Raw genomic sequence first — 12,063 nt, forward strand, 5'->3', positions numbered from 1 at the left:
CTCAATAACAGACTATGGACTTTTCCTCCAGGAAATTGTCCAAACATTTCTTGAAACCAGCTATGCTATTTGCTCTTACCACCATCTCTGGCCTTCCAGAGCTTAACTATTCTCTGAGTGAAAAAATATTTCCTCCTATTGGTTTTAAAAGTATTTCCCTCAAACTTCATTGAGTGTCCCCTAGTCTTTCTAATTTGACAGAGTGAAAAATTGATCCACTTGTATCTGTTCCACTCCACTCAGGATTTTGCAGACTTTAATCATATCTCCCTTCAGCCATCTCTTATCCAAGCTGAAGAACACTAACCTTTCCTCATACGAGAGGAGTTCCATCCCCTTTATCATCTTTGTTGCTCTTCTTTGAACCTTTTCTAGTGCCATTATATCTTTCTTGAAATAAGGAGACCAGAATTGAACACAATCCCCCAGATGAGGTCGTACCATGGAGCGATACAGGGGCATTATAACATTCTTAGTTTTGTTAACCATCCCTTTTTTAAATAATTCCCAGCATCCTGTTTGCTTTTTTGCCACACATTAGGTGGAAGGTTTCATCGTATTGTCTACGATGACACCCAAATACTTTTCTTGGGCGCTAACCCCCAAGGTGGACCCTAGCATCTGGTAACTGTGATTTGGGTTGTTCTTCCCAATGTGCATCACTTTGCACTTGTCCACATTAAATTTCATCTGCCACTTGGATGCCCAGTCTTCCAATTTCCTAAGGCAGGGCTGCCCAAGTCCCGTCCTCGAGATCTACCTGCAGGCTGGGTTTTCAGGATATCCACAATGAATATGCATGAGAGAGATTTGCCTGCCCTGCCGCCTTGGTATGCAAATCTCTCTCATTCATGTTCATTGTGGATATCCTGAAAACCTGGCCTGCCAGTAGATCTCGAGGACCGGACTTGAGCAGCCCTGTCCTAAGGTGTGCCTGCAATTTTTCACAATCTGCATGTGTTTTACCAACTTTGAACAGTTTAGCGTCATCTGAAAATTTAATCACCTCACTCGTCATGCCAATTTCCAGATCACTTATAAATAAGTTAAATAGCACCGGTCACAGTATACATAGATCCCTGCGGCCACTGTTTACTCTCCTCCAGTGAGAAAAATGACCATTTAACCCTAACCTCTGTTTTCTATCTGATAACCAATTTCTAATCCACAACTGAACTTTGCCACCTATCCCATGACTCTAATTTTTTCAGAAGCCTCTCATGAGGAACTTTGTTAAAAGCTTTCTGAAAATCTAGATATACTACATCAGCTGGCTCACCTTTATCCACATGTTTATTCACACCTTCACAGAAGTCAAGCAAATAGAAGGCCAGTTAGATTTATTTCATGCTCTAAGTAGAGGTAAATTTAGTCAGACCAAAAGACTTGGGGAGTTGAATAAAATTATATTAGCTGGTCAATAATCTGTTGGGACTGGAGTATAGAGAAGAGCATAACTGTGATTCCCTGTTGCTCATTTTGAACACTCTGATTATCTTTGGGACATTGCTGAAACAAGGCTGCCCTGTGAACTTCTAAAAGCTAAGTTACTCAACATTTCATATTCTGCTCTTTTCACTGGTTTTCAGCATTATATCTGCTTAATTTCTCTTCTCCTCCCTGTTTCTTACTAAAAAAAAATATAAAAAAGCACAAAAAAATAAATCCTTCTCTTTCCTCTGTTAAATCTTATTTCCTCTTCCTGCATTTTTGTTTAAAATACTGTGTTTTAGGTGGTATAGAGCCTATATTTCTGGTGCCTGTGGCTCAGGGTGACTAAAGTAGGGAAAATCCTGTTATAAATCCTGTGTTTTAGGGTAGCACTGATAGAACCTGCATTTTTGTTTAAAATACTGTGTTTTAGGTGGTATAGAGCCTATATTTCTGGTCACTTCACAACCAATCAAGATGACCTTTATTCTATGCAATCACTGTGGTGCTTTAATTCCAAGACATACTATTTGGAGGCTTAAGGCTTGCCCCATCTGTCTTCAACTTGCCAGTATTAAGGAGGAGCTCTGCAAACTTAAACAGGAATTGAATACAATTAAAGCAGCTTCCATCACTCCACAAAATCATACCAACTTACCACCTCTACCTCAAAGAATAAAACAGCCCAGGAATAAATGGGTCACAGTAGGCTCAGGAAGACTGCGACATGTAACACAGAAACATCCACCTTCACTAATATTACCTCTACAGAATTCCTTCGCTCCACTAGTGCACTGCGATACTCAGGAAAACAGAAGGGAGGTGGGACTGGAACCAATGAAGGTAACTCAAGAGAACAAGCGCACCCTAAGTACAAATAAAAAAGCCAAAAACAGAAAACTATTACTGTTGGGGGATTCCATCATCAGAGGCATTAACCTTGGAACACAGGGCGAGGAGACCAAAATAGTGAAATGTCTTCCAGGATCCTCAGCTACCAGGAGTTCCAGGCAAATACTGACTATAATTAAGGAAGAAACTAAGGATTTTAACACTGATGTTGTTATCCATCTGGGAACAAATGACCTGGCCAACAACTCCACACTTGCAGCACAGAAAGCTTTTCGGGAGCTTGGTGAGGGCGTGAAACCTTTTATAAAGACTTTAGCTTTTTCTGAAATACTGCCTGCATATGGAAAAGGAGAGCAAAGAGTGAAAAACACAGAGGACTTTAATAGATGGCTCAGAGCCTGGTGTCATCAAGAAGGCTTCAGGTACATAGGAGGATGGGGAAATACATGGAAGGACAAGAAGCTATATTGCACTGATGGGCTACATATTACTACAGCAGGAAAAAGAAACCTTGCAGAGAAATTTAGACAATATTTTTCTAGGCATTTAAACTAGAAGGTGGGGGTGGTGTATGTACGAAGGACAATTATAGAGACCACCCCCGGCAAAAGAAAAGATGTGATAGTAGTAAAGGCTGCAACATAAGCAATATCAGCAACTCATTTCTTAGTATTGCAACGGAAAGTGAAACGACACAAAAATCCATACGAAAAAGGAGATTATCGCTGAAAAATAGCTGGAAAGCGATGACCACAAATGCTCGCAGTCTAAGCAACAAAGTTCATGATCTGCAAGTCCTGATATTAGAGGCAGATCTAGATATTGTTGCTATCACAGAGACATGGTTCAGTGAATCACATGGATGGGATGCAAACATACCGGGATATAATCTTTTTAGGAAGGACAGAGATGGTCATACAGGTGGAGGAGTAGCTCTCTATGTAAAGATCAATATCCAAGCGACCGAAATGCAAGGGACCTGGGGAGAGGAAGAAGCGATATGGATTGCTCTGAAAAGAGAAGATGGAACTTCTATCTACGTGGGTGTAGTCTACAGACCTCCGACTCAATCGCAGCAAATTGATAAGGATCTGATTGTGGATATCCAAAAGTTTGGAAGGAAAGAGGAGGTTCTGCTGTTGGGAGATTTCAACCTGCCGGATGCGGACTGGAATGTTCCGTCTGCGGAATCGGAAAGAAGTAGGGAGATTGTGGATGCCTTTCAAGAGGCTCTGCTCAGACAAATGGTGACGGAACCCACAAGGGAAAAAGCGATATTGGATCTGGTCCTCACAAATGGAGAGAGTATCTCTAATGTTCGAGTGGGTGCTCACCTGGGTAGTAGCGATCATCAAACGGTTTGGTTTGATATAACGGCTAAAGTGGAGAGCGGCCGCACGATACTTAAAGTCCTAGATTTCAAACGTACGGACTTTAATGCAATGGGAAAGTACCTGAAGAAAGAGCTGTTAGGATGGGAGGACATAAGAGAAGTGGAAAGACAGTGGTCTAAGCTGAAAGGAGCGATAAAAATGGCTACGGACCTTTATGTGAAGAAAATCAATAAAAACAAGAGAAAAAGGAAGCCGATATGGTTCTCCAACCTAGTGGCTGAGAAAATAAAGGCGAAAGAGTTGGCGTTCATGAAATATAAAAAAACCCAAGAAGAGGAGAGCAGAAAGGACTACAGGGTGAAACTGAAAGAAGCCAAGAGAGAGATACGTTTGGCGAAGGCACAGGCGGAAGAACAAATGGCTAAAAATGTAAAAAAGGGAGATAAAAATTTTTTCAGATATATTAGTGAAAGGAGGAAGATAAAAAATGGAATTGCTAGGCTGAAAGATGCTGGGAACAAATATGTGGAGAGTGATGAGGAGAAAGCAAATGTGCTAAACAAATACTTCTGTTCTGTGTTCACAGAAGAAAATCCTGGAGAAGGACCGAGATTGTCTGGCAAAGTTACACGAGAAAATGGAGTAGATTCTGCGCCGTTCACGGAGGAGGGTGTTTATGAACAACTTGAAAAACTGAAGGTGGACAAAGCGATGGGACCAGACGGGATCCATCCCAGGATACTAAGGGAGCTCAGAGAGGTTCTGGCGAGTCCTATTAAAGACTTGTTCAACAAATCTCTGGAGACGGGAGTGATTCCTGGGGATTGGAGGAGAGCGGATGTGGTCCCTATTCATAAAAGTGGTCACAGGGATGAAGCAGGAAACTACAGGCCGGTGAGCCTCACTTCAGTTGTTGGAAAAATAATGGAAGTGTTGCTGAAAGAAAGGATAGTGTATTTCCTTGAATCTAATGGGTTACAAGATCCGAGGCAACATGGCTTTACAAAAGGTAAATCGTGCCAAACGAACCTGATTGAATTTTTTGATTGGGTGACCAGAGAGCTGGATCGAGGACATATGCTAGATGTAATTTACTTGGATTTCAGCAAAGCCTTTGATACAGTTCCTCATAAGAGGCTGTTGAACAAACTTGAAGGGCTGAAGTTAGGACCCAAAGTGGTGAACTGGGTCAGAAACTGGCTGTCGGACAGACGCCAGAGGGTGGTGGTTAATGGAAGTCGCTCGAAGGAAGGAAAGGTGACTAGTGGAGTCCCTCAGGGTTCGGTGCTGGGGCCAATCCTGTTCAATATGTATGTAAGTGACATTGCTGAAGGGTTAGAAGGAAAATTGTGCCTTTTTGCAGATGATACCAAGATTTGTAACAGAGTAGACACCGAAGAGGGAGTGGAAAATATGAAAAAGGATCTGCAAAAGTTAGAGGAATGGTCTAATGCCTGGCAACTAAAATTCAATGCAAAGAAATGCAGAGTAATGCATTTGGGGATTAATAATAGGAAGGAACCGTATATGCTGGGAGGAGAGAAGCTGATATGCACGGACGGGGAGAGGGACCTTGGGGTGATAGTGTCCGAAGATCTAAAGGCGAAAAAACAGTGTGACAAGGCAGTGGCTGCTGCCAGAAGGATACTGGGCTGTATAAAGAGAGGCGTAGTCAGTAGAAGGAAGAAGGTGTTGATGCCCCTGTACAGGTCATTGGTGAGGCCCCACTTGGAGTATTGTGTTCAGTTTTGGAGACCGTATCTGGCGAAAGACGTAAGAAGACTTGAGGCGGTCCAGAGGAGGGCGACGAAAATGATAGGAGGCTTGCGCCAGAAGATGTATGAGGAGAGACTGGAAGCCCTGAATATGTATACCCTAGAGGAAAGGAGAGACAGGGGAGATATGATTCAGACGTTCAAATACTTAAAGGGTATTAACGTAGAACAAAATCTTTTCCAGAGAAAGGAAAATGGTAAAACCAGAGGACATAATTTGAGGTTGAGGGGTAGTAGATTCAGGGGCAATGTTAGGAAATTCTACTTTACGGAGAGGGTGGTGGATGCCTGGAATGCGCTCCCGAGAGAGGTGGTGGAGAGTAAAACTGTGACTGAGTTCAAAGAAGCGTGGGATGAACACAGAGGATCTAGAATCAGAAAATAATATTAAAGATTGAACTAAGCCAGTTACTGGGCAGACTTGCACGGTCTGTGTCTGTGTATGGCCGTTTGGTGGAGGATGGGCAGGGGAGGGCTTCAATGGCTGGGAGGGTGTAGATGGGCTGGAGTAAGTCTTAACAGAGATTTCGGCAGTTGGAACCCAAGCACAGTACCGGGTAAAGCTTTGGATTCTCGCCCAGAAATAGCTAAGAAGAAAAAAAAAAAATAATAATAATAATTTAAATTGAATCAGATTGGGCAGACTGGATGGACCATTCGGGTCTTTATCTGCCGTCATCTACTATGTTACTATGTTACTGATTGGGGCCCTACCAAATAATCTTGTTTCAAAGCAGAATGAATAGCAGCTGACTGCCCCCTAATTTGATCTCAAGTTTTTGACCACTTTTCACTTACGGTAAACAAGGCCTACATGTCTGGAGGTGAATTGAAACTTGAATGTTGTAGAGAAGGAGAGAGACATAATGGGGTCAATATTCAGATGATTTATAAAGTTAATTTTGGTATTTTTAAAATCCTTGACTCATCAGATATCTTTCTGAATGTTTGGTTAAAGAAAACCAGTTAAGTTTACCAGGTATATTCTGCCTTAATGAGTTAGAAACTAGAAAAACATTGTCTATCCCATCTGTAGTTTCGTTTTGCCTGGTTAGCAGAATTCAGAGGCACACTGGTTCCCCATGCTCCCTAGAATCTTTCTGAATGGGGAAAAGATGGTTTTTCAGGGCCCCCGGGATTTCTGAGGTTGTCGGCACAAGTCCCAGCATTCGAGAAGCACACAACACTCCAGACTGATGATTCAAAAATGACATCTTTATTGGGCAATTTGTTGTAGAACAATCACTACATGGCGTGCAGTGGGTCCTGGTGCACATCCAGTACTAAATAAAGCAGAATTATGTAGTCCAGAAATCCAGTTCAGAGCTCACAGTCCAACATAAACACAGTAGCCAGACTCTGCCCACACAACTGACTAGGGGCATCATTGAAGGCAGCCGATGACTAACTTATTTAGAGATACTGAGACAGAGGAGTGGGCTGTCGGAGAGAGGATTGGCTTCAGAAAGTTTCTTCTTTCACCCTCTCCCCTAAACAGGGAACTACTTTCTATTAATATTCTCTAAGCTTTCATGTCTCTGGCTTGATTTCTTGGCCCAGCATCTTTTTTTCCCATTCTTTGCTCTTGTTTCTACTCTATTTTTTTTTTCTGTTTTTTCTGGCGTCCTCCTTTCCTTTCCTTCATTTTTTTTACTCTTTCTTCTTAATTTCTTTACTTTAGCAGTAGATATGTTAAGTCGTACATATTTTCTGTTTTTTTTTTATTTTTTATTTTTCTCTTCATTCCTGTTTTCATGCTCTATTTTTTTCTGCGTTCTTCCCAACAATATCTTTAAGCGGTCCCCAGTGGCGTACCTAGGGTATGTGGCACCCGGGGCCCATCATTTTTTGACACCCCCCCCATGTAAAAAAATATTTTTTGTAATGACCATGAAACAGAATAAATGGTCAGAATAGAAACAGGCAGTGAAAATTTTCTTATATTCCAAACATAACATAACATAAATTATGTCTGAATTGTCATGACATCAGAAGTACATATGGAGTAGTTGCAGGTGATGCTTGGGACAGTTCTGATTGTGTTAATTCGGTTTTATGTGTTTTTTGAATAGAAGGGTTTTTATTTCTTTTTGAAGGTTTTGCAGTCTGTGGTCGATGTCAATTGGTTGTAGAGTTGGGGGTCGAGTGTTGCAGCTCGAATGGCTAGGAGGTTGTCGAACAGTTTTTTTCTTTTGACGTTTTTGGTTGGAGGGTGTGTGAATGGTGCGTGAGTTCTCCTATGTCTGTTTGAAGTGGATTGAATTATTTAGCTGAAGAAATTAGTTACCCCCTCATCCCACACACATTAATTCTCTTCCATTTTTGTTCCCATTATAAAAAACAGTGATAAGTTCCCAGAAAAAAAATACATTAAAATAAGAAGTGAAAACAAAGGCCCCTACAGATGAGAACATAACATAAGAATAGCCTAACTGGGTCAGACCAATGGTCCATCTTGCCCAGTAGCCCATTCTCATGGTAGCCAATCCAGGACACTAATACCTGGTCAAAACCCAAAGAGTAGCAACATTCCATGCTACCAATCCAGGGCAAGCAGACACTTCCCCCATGTCTTAATAACAGATTATGGACTTTTCCTCCAGGAATTTGTCCAAATCTTTCTTAAAACCAGCTACACTATCTGCTTTTACCATAACTTCTGGCCACTTCATTTTTAAGTTTAGATCTTTCCTTTCAAACAGAGACCTTGCTAGATGTCAAATACAGCACAAGGTAACTTCACATGGACTTAGCTGTGCAGGAAATGTGAATCTCCTCATACACCCACCATATAGTGCAAAAATGTGCAAAGGTCTGTTTTTTTCTTTCGATCACTACATAGCCTAATGCCACACAAGCAGCGCTGTTACAAACATATTCTGTAGGTCAATGCTAAGGATAACAAAGTTTCCTTCCTTGGACCAGAAGGAGATAAACCACTGGAAGAGATCCCAAAACAACACCCAAAGACCCACTCAGTGTGTGAACCAGTTGAGTGGAGTGGACTAACTGGGGGGTGGAAATGGGCCCGGAGTTTGCTCAGCAGAATTTCCCAGACCACCTCTTCCTCTCAACACATTGACACGCTGCCACCATCACCACTAGGAACACCTCACTGGGTAGGCCAGCTATGCTATAAACTTTATAAAACACATTATTATATTTTCTTATAAAGCACATATTTTAACTGAACTCTCTGACATCCTCAGCCTTTCCATTCACAAAAATAGAAGGAAGAAAAGTTCCCATTTCCTGCTGTCTCATGTCTCCGGCCTATACAATATTTTTTTTTCTGCAGACCCTTTAAAAGTCTGACCAAATCCTCGTTTCACTTGCATTATAAAGTACTGAGGATGCCATCTCTCCCCAATCCCAGGTCCTAAAGTCTAAGACAGTAGCGCAAACTAATGCTGCCAGATACAGGAAAAAAATTTTTGATTCGATTCAGCCCTATTGAATTAGTTTTTCAATTCGATTTTCCTGCCCAGTTGGGTGATTTTTTTTCAAAACTCCTGGTGGGTTTTATAGCTTTTTCACCCCCTTTGGCTTCTCCTAACCACACTGGCGCTGTGGTGTAAATAAAATAAAGAAACAAAAAGGACTTTTCCTCTCTCTGTTAAATCCTAGCTCACGTTTGCAGTCCAACACCAGCTCTGGCAGGATACACATTTCAAATCTGACATATTATAATCACAAAACAGAAAATAAAATTAATTTTTCTACCTTTTGTTGTCTGGTTATATTTCAAATCTTGTTGGTCCAAGGCTCTGGTTTTCTTCTGATAACTTGCTTGCCAGGGTCTCCTTCTTTCTGCATGCTAACCATCCATCTGCCAACTCTGTCCTCCCTTTCCATTTCCCTTCCCTTCCCAGGAAGTCTGGTATCTTAACTTTTTTTCATCTCCCTCCACAGATCCACCTTTTCTTAAATACCCTTTCATCCAGCATCTCTCCCTCCTTCCCCACCACCCCAGAGTCCACCATCTCTCCCTTTCTTTTCCTAATTACCCTCCTATCCAGTATCTCTATCCCTCCTCCACACCATCCCTTGTGTCCAATTTCTCTCCCTTTCTGTTCCTTCCCTCCCTAAATCCCATGGTCCATCATCTCTCTCCCTCTCCTCTATTTTCAGACCCATTATTTCTTCCCCCCCCCCAAAGTTTGGCATATGCACGTCTCTTTGAACACCCCCTTCCCTCCGTGTACTTCTAAATCATGGTCCCCCCCCCAAAGGCCTGTCCCCCCTTAAAGGTCTGCCTGTCCCCCCTTGAAGGCCTGCACCCCCCTTGAAGGCCTGTCCCATCCCCTTGTAGGCCTGTCTCCCCTTGAAGGCCTGCCTGCCTGTCCCCCTCTTGAAGGCCTGCACCCCCCCGAAGGCCTGTCCCCCACTTGAAGGCCTGTCCCACCCCCTTGTAGCTTCTCCCCCCCTTGTAGGCCTGTCCCCCCTTGAAGGCCTGCCTGCCTTTCCCCCCCTTGAAGGCCTGTCCCCCCTTGAAGGTCTGCACCCCCCCGAAGGTCTGCACCCCCCCGAAGGTCTGCACCCCCCCGAAGGCCTGTCCCCCCCCTTGAAGGCCTGTCCCCCCCTTGAAGGCCTGTCCCCCCCTTGAAGGCCTGTCCCACCCCCTTGTAGGCCTGTCCCCCCCTTGTAGGCCTGCCTGCCTGCCTTTCCCCCCCTTGAAGGCCTGTCTCCCCCTTGAAGGCCTGTCCCCCCTTGAAGGCCTGCCTGCCTGCCTGTCACCCCCTCCCCATTGAAAGCCTGCCTGCCCGCCCGCCCCACCCTGAAGGCCTGATGCCCCGACCCACCCTGAAGGACCGCTCGCCCCCCTGGCCTCCCCGCACCACCTATGAAGCAGCCGCAGCAGGATCGCGAAGTCAGCGTCAGCGATCCCTGCGCTGCTTCCTGCGCCACGGTCCCGCCCCTCCTCTGACGTCAGAGGAAGGGCGGGATCGCGGCGCAGGAAGCAGCGCCTAAGCAGCGCAGGGATCGCTGACGCTGACTTCGCGATCCTGCTGCGGGCTGCTTCACAGGTGGTGCAGGAAGGTCAGTGGGACGAGCGGTCCTTCGGGGGTGGGGGGGACTGAACGGCAAGGCCGGGAGCACCCCCTTAGGGCTGGCACCCGGGGTGCACCGTCCCCCCTGCCCCCCCCTTGGTACACCACTGGCGGTCCCTTCAGTCTGCCAACTGTTTTATGATAGAACGCGGAAAACAATCTTTCCTGTAACTGCTCCCACACTGTGGAATCCTTTACCTTTGACCTTGAGACAAGAAAAGAATCTCAATCATTTTAAATGTAATCTTAAAACATTTCTCTTTTTTTTTTTTAATCTTTATTTACATTTTATACTTTTGACAAAATTATTAGTCAAAACAAGAAATAATACAATACTACTCAACATCTTTGAATTACAAAAATGATATATAAAGAGAAGTAAAAGAAAAAATATAAAATAAAGGAAAAAAATTATTTACCTACAAATACAGTTTCAATCTTTTCTCTTCACTTTAATAATACCAAGCTTATCTTTGGAAATCAGATATACTGGTTTGTATAATTAGACCTCAATTAAGGAGGAGAAAGGCTATGCATTCACTGAAATTTTAAACCAAACAGTATGAAGAAAATAAAAGATGTAGCTGATTAGGCTCAGGAACCTTATAAACTAAGCTAACTTGAAGCAGAAGTTCTCTCGAGAATACTAAACTTGCTCTTTAGCAGAAATAAATTTAATCAACTGCCGAGGCTCAAAAAAATACATATCTATTTCCTTGATAAACTATCACACATTTACAGGGGTATCTAAGAACGAACGTCGCACCCAATTGTAGGACCTTTGGTCTCAAAATAAGAAATTGTTTTCTTCTTTTGGGTCGTTCGTGACACATCTGGATACATCCTCACCAATTTTGTCATAAATGGAACATCCTTAAACTTGAAAAACAACTCTGTCAGTCAATTGCAAATTGTACTAGCAGCGTAGCAGTTGCTGGTACCTCAATATCGTATCTCTCCAGAAAATTTGTTAAATCCAAACTATCCGCAGATATATTCTGCTGGTTTGGTTTTTGAATTGAAGATTTAATAGGTAGATAATATATTTTTGTAAGAGGTGGATAAGAGGTTTCAGGAACTTTCAAAACTTCTTTCAAATATTTCTTAAATGTATCTTGCACTGGAATCGGTGGTAATTTTGGGAAATTTGTAATCCTAAGATTACGTCTAGTTATGTTTTCCAACATTTTCACCTTAAAATTCATGTTTCCACTATGCCTTACCCAGACCAAAGCCTGGGACTCCACAGTTTTTATTCTAGTCTCTTGTCCGTCCACTTTATTTTCCACGCTAGATAATCTATTCTTCATTTCCAAATTTTCAGAAACAACAGTAGTATACCTTAATGTAAGATGCTGCATTTGAGTCCCCAAAGAGATTTGTAATGTTGATATTGCTTCCCAAAGTGTTTCCATATTAAAAACCTTGGGTCTCTGCATGGGTGTTAGTTCAATACCCAGACCTCCTGGAATGTTTAAAGTACCTGGGGCCTCAGCTGAAGAAGAATTCAATGTAAGGAAATCCTGAGGGATCTTCTGGTTCAGCTCCCGATGGCTGAGTATGCTTCAATCCACCTCCTGCTGAGTTGACTTCAGCACTCAGCTGGTCTGGAGAGAGAAC

This window comes from Geotrypetes seraphini, chromosome 6 (assembly GCF_902459505.1).
Source record: "Geotrypetes seraphini chromosome 6, aGeoSer1.1, whole genome shotgun sequence".
Classification (NCBI taxonomy): Eukaryota; Metazoa; Chordata; class Amphibia; order Gymnophiona; family Dermophiidae; genus Geotrypetes; species Geotrypetes seraphini.